The 15287-nt window shown below is 44.5% G+C and overlaps 1 long non-coding RNA gene across 1 annotated transcript; it reads left to right on the top strand.

The window, feature by feature from the left end:
- Positions 1-1146: 1146 nt before the first annotated feature.
- LOC119159885 (uncharacterized) lies at positions 1147-10402 on the top strand. The gene is made up of 3 exons (XR_005108149.2): positions 1147-1336; positions 5171-5238; positions 10093-10402. It is a non-coding gene; the product is annotated as an uncharacterized LOC119159885 (long non-coding RNA).
- Positions 10403-15287: the final 4885 nt, after the last annotated feature.

Genomic DNA, 15287 nt, shown 5'->3' on the forward strand with positions numbered 1-15287 from the left:
GCCTGAATCAGCTCCCCAGTAAAGTCCGCGCCTCTGTCGGTAATCAAGATTTCTAGGGCGCCAAGCTTAAGCTCAACCCGACTAGAGCGCACCACCTCGAACCCTGGCGTGGCCTTATGGCCGGAACTTCAAACCCGAGGTCGGACCGGACCCACCGTGAAATATAGTTTGTACGGCCCACGGGCTGGGCTGGGCCCGGCTTATTGGGTAGGCCCGAGCCCGTGTAGTGCTTTAGCTCAAACTACGACTCATGCCGTCAAAAGCATTCCTATTATGGCTTTTAAACGCTCACTCAAGCGTGCCCAATTCCATATTTGTGTTTCTAGTTAATCAAAACAGTACACTTGGAAGCTTTACCTTCAGTAAACACGTGCAAAGTCCAATATATACGCTTACAACTCCGCATGCATTAATAATTGGCACTTGCAATAGGTGAAGTGGGACTCTCTAATTCAGCTCCAGCTCTTCAAAAACGAAGAAAAGTGCTTTCCTCTTCAAAACAACTTTCCGCTCTGTTTACTGACATCCCGTGTTCTTTTTTTTTCTTTTTTAGAAGCGTTGAACCACTGTCCAGCGACCTTTTCTCGTCACACGTTGCTAACATCCGGTTATTGGGACTGACGACAGACCTGCCTGTCTGCTTGTTTGATGTATTCCATAGACGAACAATATCAAATTAAAACTACAGTAGTTTCCATTCAGTGGTGGTTTTATCATGAGTTATCAAACCTGCGTTTTGTGGGAAATTCGTGCATTTTGTGACGGAATGTCATGAAAAGTTTCGTTTAGGGAACGTGCCGCTGTGTGCCGTGATATTCCGCTGGCTTAATTGCTTGTATATATACAGTTATGCATCTCAGCACTCAGTTTCTCAGACTGCGATGAAGCTGTAAAACATAAAAAATAGAAAGGTATTTGAAACTAGCGGCTTTTTAATCTGGTGCCTCCTATCATTGGCGAGCGCAATTTATTAACTGTATGGTATACATAAAATTCCTCATAAACGTGGTCTGTTATTTGACTAAACGGGTGTTTACCATATCTATATAGAGCGATTTGTATTAACTCTTTCATTTATGAGTCTTTTCGTTGTTGATATTTTGACCATTACAGTGGTTCTTCCTTTTCCAGATGAGCACTGCCATTGCGAAAAATTCCGAACATCCGTCCGCAAGTGCGGCGTGCGGTGCATGACCTCGAACCTTTAGCGCCATGCTGACGACATGAATAGATGAATTTCCGGTGTGGTATTTTGTTTTTACGAAAATGTACAGCCTTTAAATAAAGGCGAAGTAAAGCTGCTATATGCACTCTGCGGCACTACGCTCTACCTAAAGTGAGTTGACATGTCCGCTTTAAAATTGATCACAACATTTTATGCAGCTATCTCCGTATTGCCTGCATGCCTTCACAAAATATGTGATGCAGTATGACATGTCTTTACCAAGAAAGCATGAATAATTCTTGATATCAGAAGGTGCAACTAACGCGTCAGACAACAATATAAGGAGGCAGGATGACATTCAACCAGCTACTAGCGTGCTTTATAGTGAAAAAAAAAACATAGCTTTAGAATGTAGTTAATCTTGATAAAACAAATGAGGTGATATTACAAGGTAAAACTACATTAGCACATAGCACAACTATTTCTCGTGTCGTACGACAAAGGCCACCTCAGCTTCCTGCAGATTAAGCAAAAAATAACTTACGCAACTAGTCCCCTGCCACCCTATGGGAGAGGCCCGACAATCACATTTGTAGATAGTTGCCAATAGACCATGCCCGTCGTCGGACAGGCATAATGGATCTGGCCGAAATATAGTCACCTTGTATTTCTTCAACAGCATTATTACCGAATGTAGCGAGTGGTTTTAAACCATATTATGATATTCTGAAAAAATGTGGTTCGACTTCCATGAAAATGATTAATTGATCGGGTGTAAAGTCCTTAGAGCGCTCAACATATGATTATGACACACGCCGCACTGGAAGGCTCCGAAAAATTTGAATGCCTGGGCTTCTTTAAAATGCACCTAAATAGAAGTTCATGGGCCTCAAGCTTTTTTGCGTCCTTTGAAAATGCAGTCGCCGTGGCCGCGATTCAATCACGTCATCTTCCGGTCAGTGGTCGGTAATTAAAACCACTGAACCACCTTGTCGGTTTCCATGAAAATCAATTGCGAAGACGAATTGCTCATATATACCTCATTATTAATTTACAAGTAATTGTTTCAGAGCAAAAAGACGTTCTTCCAATATTCTTAGCGTGTCTTTAGTGGGAGTCATACTCGTTGAGGGATGATTTCAATTTATACAATGAAGTAAAGTAGGCTGCACGACGGCTGTAAGTCGGCCTAAGTTCGCAAGGTGAGAGGTTTAAAGCCGTGCTTTTTTTATTGAAATTATGGATTTTCAAACAGCCAATAAAAATCCAGGCGAGCTACCAGTCATTTGCCGTTGAGAGCTGGTAGGCTGTCAGGTGGTATTCTCCAGTGCTAAGAAGAGCAACAGAACCCCATACTTGGTGATAGCGCGGCACCCTAGCGTGCAATGATAAAGATTGATTTGAATGCAGATGTCGCACCATTCCCAATCGTATATATTCTTAAAACGGGTGATAAAACATCGCAAAGAAATAAAAGAAAGAAGAGGTCTGGGGTGCGGCTTCACTGACGACCACCCAGTGATGCATTTCTTCGCCAGAGCAGAATTGGCCAAACTGGGGCGCTACTTGGCCACTATAAAAAAGCCACTTTATAAAAGTACCGAAAAACTCTTGGCCCTCAATCGCCACGGCTGTGAAGCTAATGTACAAAGCGGTGGTCAGACATGCACTGCAGTGGAGCATGCTACGGATCTCTCGGTCTGGACAGGCCGCCATTTGAATCTGAACTTCGCTACGTTCAACGCTAGAAAGCGATCTATTGAGGCTAGTCTTGCTTTCCTATTCGAGGAATTAGAGAGTGTTAAATGCGGCTTATTACGACTCAGCGAAGTTTGGAATGCAAGTGAGGTTTATACATTGCTGAATAGGGGACAAGATATATGCTACTCGGATTAGTTGACAGGAAAGAACTAGGGGGGGGGGGGGGGGTTAGGCACGAGATTAGGCTGGCAGCATAGATGAATACTATAGCACCAGTGAGAGGGTGGCAAGTATCTTTGAACTTTTGAACTTTGAACTTTATTATGAATAAACAACATACAGTAAATAAAAATATGTTAGCAACATCTGGATCCTTAGCAGAATGCTAGTATGGATCCATGCAATTATAACATACATTAATTAGAGGCAGGAGAAAGAGTTGTATAATGAACGACATTTTAGTTTAAGATGCAGATTGTTTTGATAAACATATCACTTATACACAGATACCGAACACATTGAAGAGGAAAAATCCAACTTATACACTATACTTTGAACACGTTTTTGGTTTGCATACTTAACGTAATACATCTAATATTTCTGTACATCTGGTAATAGCATTCCTGGTCAGCATACAAAACATTAGTTTAAAATCATGTCACTTTTCATCATTTCACGAAACTTATCAGTAGTCTAATAGAGCTCTTTGTAATGACGTTTGAGCTATAATGTGAAAGCATTATGTTGTTTCACTTCCACTGGTAGGTTATTCCACAATGACGTTCCAACACTATAAAGTCATAATTAGGTTTAACATAATTAGGTTTAACAAAAAGGTACAAGATGAAGGTGACACAAGCCTCCACACCTACATCGAGCCATGGTGACAATTTGGTAGAACGCTTCTATGAACGCATAGAGTCACTAATTAAAAAAAGTAAAGACACAGTTAACTATTCTGATGGGGGCTTTAATTCCAAAGTAGGCAAGAAACAGGCCGCAGTTTATGCAGTGGGGTTTATGGCATCGGCTCTAGAAACGCCAGAGGGAGTTTTTATTAGAGTGATTAGAACGTAGTAATTTACGGAACTTGAGTATTTTCTTCAGAAAACAGGCTAACCGTAAGTGGACGTGGCGATATGGCGAAACTAAAAATGAAATTGAATTCTGTGTGCACACTCATTGTACAGAATGTAGAAGTAGTTGGCAATATCCGATGCAGTGACCGTAAAATGGTAAGAACTCGTATTCACCTAGATAAAAGAAAATCAAAGGCATGAGCTGATACGCAATAAGCCAATGAATTAGCTAGAGGTAAGAGGGAAGTAGTTGTACACATCTATCGCCGTACGGATTGTGTTGCACTAGAATTACGTCAATCAACAGCATTATTGACCCGTGTTATTTAAACTGCCCGATTTCTAACTTTTTGTTCTGATATGCACTTTCCTAGGCAGATGTTTTCTTCTTTGATTTTTCTTTTCGTTTTCATTTGTATTGGTTGTTGCGGCAGTGTGACTGCGCAGCTTGCTGATATAGAAACCTGAAAAGCTGGCTTGAATAAAATCAGTGTAGTTAGTGTGTACCTGTTTTCATCTGTTTTTTCCTTGTGTCCTGCCTAGTTGCGCTTCTCTATATTTTCTCTATGACTTAAAGGATGTGAAAAATGCGCAACTGCGCATATCGAAAAAAATAATTTTTGCCGGGAACACATGTAGAGATGGTTCATCAGTTACAGTCGTAATTTTAACAAAATATGCATAATTGTCCAGGGAAATTGATGTTCTTTTATTGTATAGGACATTTACTTGTGCTAATATCTTCATTTTGTACCGCACCTGAACAGCCGCATTTCACTTAGCTTGCGGAATATCATTTATTATTTCACCTCATTGTTATTGCATTCAAACCAACAGATCGTGCAGTACCTCTGTAGAGTTAAACATGAACGGCCAGTAAACAATCACATCATATATCCTATATGCTCAAGTTAGGTGCTCTTATAGACATAACCGTTTCCGAGCGCCACTGTCCGCACCACAGAGATGTCTTGCAAAGACGTCGAATGGCAGTTGCACCGACTTTCGGCTTTTAATAACTTCAACGCATAAATATATATCTGTCGTAATAATCGTCCGAACAGCTTTATCACCCGAAAAGGTTATTTGCATTATAATGCTCATGAACACTTTTTTACCTCGTTGCGTTCTAATCTGTTTTATAAGGTGACTTCATGGTGGCTACGTACGTTTTGGGCTAATGTATGAATGTTTTAACGTTGCATGTTCTTTTCCATTATTGCAGTAGTTGGAATATCATGAAGGCTGTCGTGGCTATGACTATGCTCACCATTTGTGCTCTGCTTTTATTAGGTGAGTTAAGGCCATTTGATTAGAGAGTATTCGAACGTTCGGGCATTTGAATTGTGCTGATTTGGCAGACAACTGGATAAAATTATTCACATAGCAAGCCTTGTGTCTTATTTCAGTTTTCTTGGAGTCATGCATGTTATGCCGTATTGTTTGAGGAAGTATAAGCCTCACGTGGGGCTGCACAGAGCTATGGCAATTCAAAATGTCTAGTTCACTCTAGTTACGGCAAAGTATAAGCAATGTTTCATGACTGTGGTCATATGCGACAATCATGGCGTATGTATTTGTCAGTTGTAGAAAGATAGTTGTTTATATTTATTTAGAAAGCAAGCGTAAGGCTGGAACGAACCATCATAAGTAAGCAAAGAAAAAAAACTGAGCCACTACACAATGCCGGGAACATGCGCTTGATAGCTTGTAGTGTCATGTTGCATTGATACTGTCACGAATGTCGATTCTTCTGCAAGGTATTCAATCTGAAAAAATATATTTCAGTACGATACGTTTTTAGCCTAATAGTACTTGTGAAATACAAACATACGTCATTGATAAAAACCACCAATTTATTTGTGAAGTAAATAGGAGCTGTTTTTTTCCACATCTGGTACATTCAGGACACGACTGTGGAGCTTTCAAGCTTGAATCCAACTTGCAGAGGATATCTTTGCGACTGAAAGGACTGGTACAAACGTGGTGTTTCCTGCAGTGTTTCTTGTTAAGTTTTTTCTTGTTTTCTAAAGGAGCACATCAACATTTTCTGCGAAACTCAATTAGCACAGAAGTGAGACGATCTTCAACCCCAGCGTAACGATACTTTTAAATGCAGCCGCGACGCTTCCACGACAAGTATTCTTCTCTGATAACACGTAATTGAAATAAAAGGGATAGGCCTTCTTCAGTTTTCACTTTATAAGACTGAAATTCTATATGTGAAAAATTCGGGATCATAGCCTGAAAGGCTACAGTATCTCGCTGATTTGACTCTAATGGTAGATCCTAATTGTAGGTAATCATGGTGGTACAGATACTACTATAACACTGCTTTGTCGAAAAAAAGTTTTACACGAAAAAGAATAATACCAGTTCTTGGCAAGACAAGTTCAGTTTCAAAACTTTGCATTTGCTTTTGCGATTTCGTGTTTAATGAAAATTTCTGGTACAAATGTTTGTCACAGCAAGAAGAGCCTATTTCATGCCTTTCCAGGTTAGTATAATATTTTTTTTTGATTACGTGTTGGCTTCGTGTGTTTTTTTGTTTTCTTTACGAGCTGTAAAGAATTTCCAAAAGAGCGGAAGGAGCTCTGCGTACATCAGTAATTTTGTCTTAGTGCTTTTGGTTTACGTCGTCGATCCAATTATTACCTGTGCACAACTTATTGCATATAATAAAATTGTCCCAAAACGCCACTTTTTTATTCTAAAAAAAAACAAACTTAACATTACTGGCCACACAAAATAGATTACTCCTCTTACCGCACGTCTTATCACGGAACTCGTTTGAAACCGCTGCTCCTAATTTATTCTTATTTGTGCTTACGGCAGCATTTGCATGCAAAGACTGGAAATGAGGGGTCACCGCTTTGTCTTTTGTTGTGAAACCATATGATAGCACCCTCTGTGTGTTTCTACGCATGTTCTGGTGCCCATCTGCACAGCAAATGTACCTACTATTGTAAGGGTATTGTTGCTTAATTGTGCTCATTGTGTCAATACTCACAGAATAAAAACAATTACAGCGGACCAATGAAACGCACAAGAAACAACGTGATGCATGACATTGACGACGTGTTTGATCTCTTGTGAAAAGTGACAAAGCACGACTTTGGAGATCAGTTTCAGTTACGCGATAGAGTCTTTAAGTAAATAATGGGTGACCCAAAGGCTGCTGGATTGAATCTTGGCCATGACGGCCACGTGTTCGATGGAGGATGACATGCTAGACTAGTCAGGTTCAGTGTTGTCAGGTGCAGTTAAGGAACCGCAAGTTGTCGAAGTTTCCCGCCTCTACAGTATAGCAACTATCATAGCGTCGTTTTGGGACGTAGTGCGCCAACAATTGCTATTTTTCCCAAATATCTGCGACACCGCAATAGCGGGGGCCGACTTCTGCAAGTGCAATCGCACGTTATTCGTTCCACCGTGAGACACCCTATTGCCAAATAAGGAACTGCCCACTGCGTCATAACTTATCATTTTGCTCAGTATCGAGTCACTCCCCACGCGTCAGTGAGGAAATATGCGCACTTACGTAGCTGCACACTTTGTTGATGGTGTGGCTGCAAGTGATAAATTCTGGCCGAACCAATTGTAACGGCTGGGAAGCTTAAAACCACCCACCCGTTTGGCAGTTTATGGGGTGTGTGTTTTTTTAGGGGCGAAGCCTTATATTGCGACACCCGTTCGTCCCTCGTAGCCGTTGCAGTAGTGTGTAACAAGTATAACATTTTGACCTCCAAGGTGGGGCCGGTGAGAGATTTCTTCTGTGCGTTGTTGAACAATAAAAGATAGTGCTCAATGTACACGCCAATAGATGCTAAGAAAGAATGAGAGACAGGAGAATTCGGCTTTTAGTGAACGCGCACGCTGCGAATTTTTATTTTTCAACAACGCACAGAAGACAATAAAGGGTTGCTACTTTATACTCGCTGGGCGTAACCTCCTAGGTTTTAGAAAGGTTTAGCGAGCGTTGGGCCGCAGTGCCATGAATACAGTGAACTAGTATATACCATGAACTCGAGGTGGTTAAAGGTGGGAAGTCGACACGGAGGGCAAGCCGTAAGAAAGTGTTCGTGTGCCTCCTCTCGTTCAGTCTTTGGAAAATCCGCTGGATGGCGGTGCTTCTGTATGAGGAATATATGATGAAAAGATGCGAGATGGTGGTACTTTGAAAGTTGAATAGGTGGACCAATGTACACACAGACAGATGCATGGACGGACGGATGGATGCATGGACGGACGCAGGAGCAGATGCATGGACGAAAGCAGGGACGGATGCACAGATGAACGTGCGGACGCACGGACACGCATGGACGGGCGAATGGACGCACGGGCGGCCACACAGACGCACGCGTGGATGGACGGAAGCAAGATCGAATGGACGGACGGATGTTTCGCCCCACTACCCATCGTTCACTCCGTGGATATGCTGCCATTTTTTTCTTTCTCCTTTGCCGGCAGTAATGAATTACCGTCTTTTCTGTCTTCTTCATTAGTCGTAATGATTTGCCGAAAGAGATTTGCCGAAAGAGAAAGAAAGAGATTTGCCGAAAAAATCTCGAGTGCGTACACTCGAGATTTTGTCTTACTACTTTATGGTTTACGTTGTCTATCCGCGTGTCTGCGGGAGCTCGGGCGGGGCGCGTGGTTGAGAAGGACCGACCCTCAGGAAGATACCGGGGGCACCATGACCGACGGCACCACCAAACAGCGCTCTGGCAGCCCCGTCAAAAAACAAGAGACGGAAGATGGCGGGTAGTCCATCCTGCTGTCCTGTCGGCTGTTTGCGTTCATCGCAGGCGCAGTGTTCATGGCGCTAGTGGTCCTGTTTGGAGTGTCCAATGGCGACCAGCAGCAGCGCGGACTATCAACAGCCGCACGTCCAGACCTTCCTTCGGCGTTCAACGCCCATCAGCCAGCGCCTGGTCTGATTTTTCGGGAAGCTTCTCTCTGGGAGGCGCACGCAACGCCGCGGACCAACAAGACAAGTTAAACAATCTTGGCACACAAAACGGACAGCCCACACAAGCTCGCCCACTGCGGTGCGTCATGTCTCGCTCACTGAACAACCCGATCCAGTACCCACGCCAGCACTGTGCGCACATCGTCTATCACGACGTGGCGTACGATCCGTCCTCCGGACAGTTCACCCCCGTGAATTCGCCCACTTTTGTGGCTCTTCGGATGCTGATCGAGGATGCTGTTCACATTTTGCAAGAATTTGTGAAGCCTCGGAGTTATCCTCGAATAGAGGCGGCTGCATTTCCGATGGAGGCGGAAATGTTGTAGGCCCGTGTGCTCAGATTTGGGCGCACGTTAAAGAACCCCAGGTGGTCGAAATTTCCGGAGCCCTCCACTACGGCGTCTCTCATAATCATATGTTGGTTTTGGGACGTTAAACCCCACAAATCAATCAATATCCTCGAATAGACTATGATCTGCCACGCAGTGTGCCTTGTTCAAGATATCCCGCTTCAATCCTACTAGTACGTCTTTTTCTGATTGCGAGGGATGCGTGTGAGAAAGAACGGCGGTGGGATTTTCAGCATGTGCGACATTTTCGACATCTACGACACAGAAATCGACTGACTGTTGCAAGCACACAACAGATTTCGCTGGGAAGCTCGCTCAATGAAACTTTCTTTTCAAGCACCTGAGCCCAGGTACACCGACGTCCATACCTTCCGAATACCCTGAAATGCGGGCACCATGGTCAGGAAGGAAACCAGCGTCTTTGAGCCTAGCAGCGCGAGATGATGGCCACGAAGCGCTGCCACGCCCGTTGCTGTATATGTAAAGTTTAACAGAGACACCAGGAAAATTGAATAGTGATTGCCGTCCGAATGCAATCTGCTCATTTTTTATGGGCTCTTAGTGCCAAGTACAACTACGCATCAACCAATCAACTCTAACGTCATGCTTGACTGTCTTGCTGGAGTGGTCACTGTAGTGCTGCTACTATAAAAAAAGAAATATGCTTATAATATTGAAAGAACACTTCTGCAATGAACATTCTTTCCTTCGCACCTATAAACGTTTCTCCTAAGTGTTGTTGTATGAGAAAGGGAGACTAGCATACTTTTCTGTGCTCTGCTCGCGCATGTCAGTGAATTCTAACGTGTCTTTTTCTCACTGCAGGGACTTTAGCGGTTCGTCTTGCTGAATCCGAAGCTAGAGTCATACCTTCAGAAGAGGCCCTGCGGGGTGATCATGCTTCGCACGAGTCAGAGAGAGGTATTGGTGGTGGCTGCGCGGCCTCCCTCTGCGGCTAGGCACTGCAAGTCCTGCACCTACGGCATCAATGTAAACGAGAATAAGCAACGCACTTCTCGCGTTTTCACGGTCAAACATTCTTATAGGTGGTGGCACTATATTTCTAGTTACCTCATTTGGCTACACATTGGTGTGCACTACTGATGAATAAATAAATAATTTTACGCTAATCCTATGAGCAATCGTGGTATTTATTTCCAGACGTTGTGTAAAGAAACGTGCAGTTTCCGGAGCGTGTATCATAGCAGCAGCAACTGACGGCACTTCAGATAATGCAAAACACCTTTCCTTTCCGTTTCAAGTACGGAGTCGTTAAACACTTTCACGACCGCGGAAAAATTGGTTCTTTTTGGGTAGTATAGGAAATAATCTATCTATCTATCTATCTATCTATCTATCTATCTATCTATCTATCTATCTATCTATCTATCTATCTATCTATCTATCTATCTATCTATCTATCTATCTATCTATCTATCTATCTATCTATCTATCTATCTATCTATCTATCTATCTATCTATCTATCTATCTATCCGAAGAAAGTTGACAACTTGCTGATAAGAACTGTACTTTTACATCAACGCGCGGCAGCGGTAAAAGGGCCCAAGGAGATAGCGTGAATTACTTGCGAACACCTGCAGGTTTACAGGGAGGATTGACGTCCTATATCCGTTCGTATTCAAGCCTGACGAATTTAAGTTGTCTTGCGTGTCAGCAAATTGTAGGAACGGGTTAAATGGTATTCTATTTCAAAATTAGTTACAGCACAAGGAACGACACGAGACAGAGGGACCAATAAAAACATGCACTGACTTCCAGCTAAAGATTATTCGGAAGAACAAGCAATTTTAGAAAAAAAACTAAGGTGTTCAATAAAACAAAAACATGGATGACCCTCTTTTTAGAGATTGGTATAACACGAAAGTGAAACGTGTCTTCACCGAGGTAGTTGAGCTCTGCTTTGCGTTTATTTACATGGTATACATTTCGAGAGTGCGTCCTCAAAGGCTCTGGGGGGGGGCTCCTTATATAGAGTACTTTCTCCTCAGATCCATCAATTGGGGAATGATTCCGGACCGCGCTATCCAATAACACGTCTTACAGTCCTTCCTAGTGCCATCATGCCGGTACCGCCCTCAACATACACACCTACACAAAACAAACACGCATATGGTCCCGGCGATGCTGCCTCCTCCAAGCTTGCTTCCAACGAGTGGGATGCTCGGGTGACCACCCATGCATTGTCGGACGGTGGTCACGGGCTCGGCGTCTCCGAGAGCCAAAGCCTAGACATCTGGTGACGATTTAAGCGTCCGTGGCCCATCAGTCAGAGACGCACAGGCGTCTTCGGTGGAAACGCGGTGTTGTGGCCTTGCCTTCCAGTAGATGAAAACCAGCCGTGCGTCTTCGCGCTCCTCCTTATCTTCACAAAGTGAAGTGGCTGCTTTTCTTTGATCCCGGCGCCTGCGTAAAGGTGAAGGGCTCGTCGAATGCAACAGCTCGTCCACCAGCTGGAGACACCACCTGAGGGGGGACCAGCTAAACAGGCTGACCAAAGTGTCCTTGTTAGGTGGCGTTCTCCAATTCTCTGCCAATTACGCATCATGTCATTTTCATACGTTTCGTGGGAGGGTCTTTTTCCTGGGTTCGCACAAACACGCACACCCAAGTCCAAGCACTGGAGAGCACCCTGTCCACTCTAAGACACATCGAGTCCGTATGAAGCGTATAAGACAAAACAGTCCTTATACATTACATTTAAAACACGAGAGAAGCAATCATAATCTTCCTTCGAGTACTTAAGCCGCACATTTGATAAGAGTATAAATGGGCAAACAAAATACGAGACTTCGAGTGAAGAGTTTTCTTGAACGTCTTTATGCTGAAGGCCTACTTAAGCAACCAGCGTTACCGTTAATTTTTCCTTTCCCGTTCAACATCAAAGTTATAATGCTGAAGTGCCAGACTCCACCTGAATAAATGACCATTTTTGGGTGACATGTTTTGCAGCCATTTGAGTGGGCAGTGATCAGTTTGAAAGGTGAATCGGGTGCCTGAAAGATAGCAGGACAGTTTCTGTGCAACCCAAACTAGGCAGGCACACACTTTCTCGGAGGCACTGTACTCCTTTTCTCGAACAGTTTGCTTACGACTAATGTACACAATGGGCTGTTCGCCATGTAAATAATGTACACAATGGGCTGTTAATGTAAACAATGGGCTCGTCGTGTTGACAAAGTACCGCTCCAATGTCACAGTCACTGGCATCTCCTTGCCCCATGAATGGTCGATTATAATCAGGTGCTTGCAAAATCAGACGGCTGATGAGCGCCGACTTCAAATTTTGGAATGATTCCTGCTTTTTTCGATCCCATACCAACGTGGTGGGTCCCTTTTTTTACATTGCATCAGTGAGTGGACTCGCCAATTACGAATAGGTTCTTAGGTAGTGCTGATAGTAGCCCGTAAGCCCCAAGAAAGCGCATACGTCAGATATCGTCTGGGGTCGCGGGTAGGATGCAACGGCCTTCACTTTTACATCAGAGGGCATCCGACGTCCTTGCCCGACTACATGTCCCAGGTAGCTTACTTGAGCGCCACCCAAGTTACATATTTCTGCCTTCATTGTCAAACCAGCCTTACTCAGGCGCTCAAGCACTTTCCTTGAGTAAATCAGATGTACCTCCCAACAGTCTGAAAAAACGGCGATGTCATGAAGGTAAGGCAAGGCAAAGTCATTTAAACCATGAAACACCTTGTCCATGAGTTTAGAAAAACAAAACGGGGCATTCTTGAGCCCGAAACTGAGCATCAGTAGACGGAAGAACCCAAAGGGTGTTTTGAATGCGGCATAGCGACATGCTCGTGCCGTCAACGGCACCGGCCAGTACCCGCGAATGAGATCAAGAGTAGAAATGTACCGCGCCTTATTGACGGTCTCGATCCTTTCCTCGCTGTTAGGGATAGGATAAAGCTGCCCTCTCGTAGTTCAACCACCGATAATCAATGCATGGACGCGGCTTCTTACCGGGAACTTTCACCATCAGCATGAGAGAAGCGTAGTCGCTATCACTCTCCTTTATTATTCCAAACTCAAGCATCCTTTGAACTTCTTTTTGCATTGTATCTCGCTGCTTCGGGGATACGCGGTATAGTTTCGCCTTGACTGGCTGTTCGGATGTCAACTTAATATCGTGGACTATCTCATCTGTTCTTCCCGGTCTATCTGAAAATAAACCCTTGAACCCCTCGATCAGGTTCTCCAAGTTCTGAATTTGGGCACCTGTCAAATTCGTGTGACTAACCATCTTCTTCCCCCGCAGGGGCGCCTGCGCAAGTAGGCGTTTGGTGTGTAGCGACACCACGGACCCGGGCTAACGGGGGAGTTTTGACTCCCTCCCACGTATAGCCGTGCGTGGCTTTGCCATGTCCGGGTAAAAGGGGAACCTGGGGGTTGAGCCGACGCTGGGTGATTGGACCTTTAAGGCCCTCCGGCAGAGGCAACACACGCCTTTGGCCCTGGCTTCACGTAGACGGCACCCCTGGGCTGACCCACCCAAAGGAAATTGGCAGTCATCTTTTCCTATCTCTCTCCCCTACAACTTCGTCTTTATCTCTCTCTTTTTCAGTCTCTCCTGTCTACTTTTCTCTTCTGTTTACTTCCAATTTTCCTGGTGGCAAGGGTTAACCTTGTGTAATTACTCAACCTTGAGTAGTTATATTTGGTTATAGTGGCAATGTACGGCTGGCGTCTGCAGCCTTATGCTATTAAGTGCTTCAGCGTCCCCTGGTTGGACTCCATGGTGGGTGGTCAGCATTGCTGCCGAAAAAAAACACTACTATGGGAACAGCTGCATTTCCCCGTCTCCTAGATCGTCTTCCACTTAAGAGGGGACGCACCGATGAAATATCAGTTTTCAGCCAACCCAGACAATGCTTTCCTAAATTCCATGTTGTGCACAGCGAAAATCCAACAAAACCAGCCAGAGCCATATCTCCATTTCTTACTGCGAAATCTCTGACTAAGGTCTTTGGCCCAGGATACAAGGTTACAAAGATGGCTAGTGGAGACCTTCTCCTTGAGCTGCCTGAAAAACATCACTATGAAAAACTAGGCAGTCTCGTAGCATTTGGTGATATCCCAGTATCTGTTTCACCTCATAGATCAATGAATACCACACGCTGAGTTGTTTCAGAAGCAGACCTTCTTGAAATGTCTGAACAGTAACTGCTTGAAGGGTGGAAAGAGCAAAATGTCACGGATGTGAAACGAATCATCATCAGACGCGACAACAAAGAAATACCTACCAAACATTTAATACTCACTTTCGCATCTAGCACACTGCCTTCATCTACAGACACAGGCTACATCAAACTCTCTGTCCGTCCCTACATTCCCAATCCAAGACGGTGTTATAAATGTCAACGATTTGGTCATGGCTCGCAGAACTGCTGGGGTCAGGAAACTTGTGCAAGATGTGGTAGCCACGGCCACTCATCTAATAAATGTGTTACTACCCCTCACTGCGTGAATTGTGACGGGGAACACGCCGCATATTCACGGTCATGTCCTAACTGGAAAAAAGAAAAAGAAATAATCACTCTTAAAGTCAAAGAAAATATCACATTCAAAGAAGCAAGACGAAGAGTGTCGCCATTTTACGGCACAACATATGCTGAAGCAGCGCGTCAGAGGGCAACGCCGCACCAGCCCTCGCCACCCCTTCGGCCAGCGCAGAGCGAGCCATCGGCTGTGGCGCCTGCCCCAGAGGCGGCAGTAGTTCAGTCTACTCCGCCTCCAAGCAAATCAAGGCCGGAGAATCCAGGGTTCTCTGGTCTCAAGACTTCACCTCACCAGGCGAGGCCTAAAATTTAAACCACCTGCTCGCATGTGCGGGCATCCAGTGCCTCTGAGGAGGCAATGGACACAACGGCACCCTTGGTACCGAAAGAGCGGCGCGCCTCCTTGGAGCGCGCCAAGAAAAGAAAAAACCAATAACGGGGCCGGACGACCGTCCTGCCACCTGAATTAACGAGCTCACTCCAACACAGGATACTC

This window comes from Rhipicephalus microplus, unplaced genomic scaffold (assembly GCF_043290135.1).
Source record: "Rhipicephalus microplus isolate Deutch F79 unplaced genomic scaffold, USDA_Rmic scaffold_23, whole genome shotgun sequence".
NCBI lineage: Eukaryota > Metazoa > Arthropoda > Arachnida > Ixodida > Ixodidae > Rhipicephalus > Rhipicephalus microplus.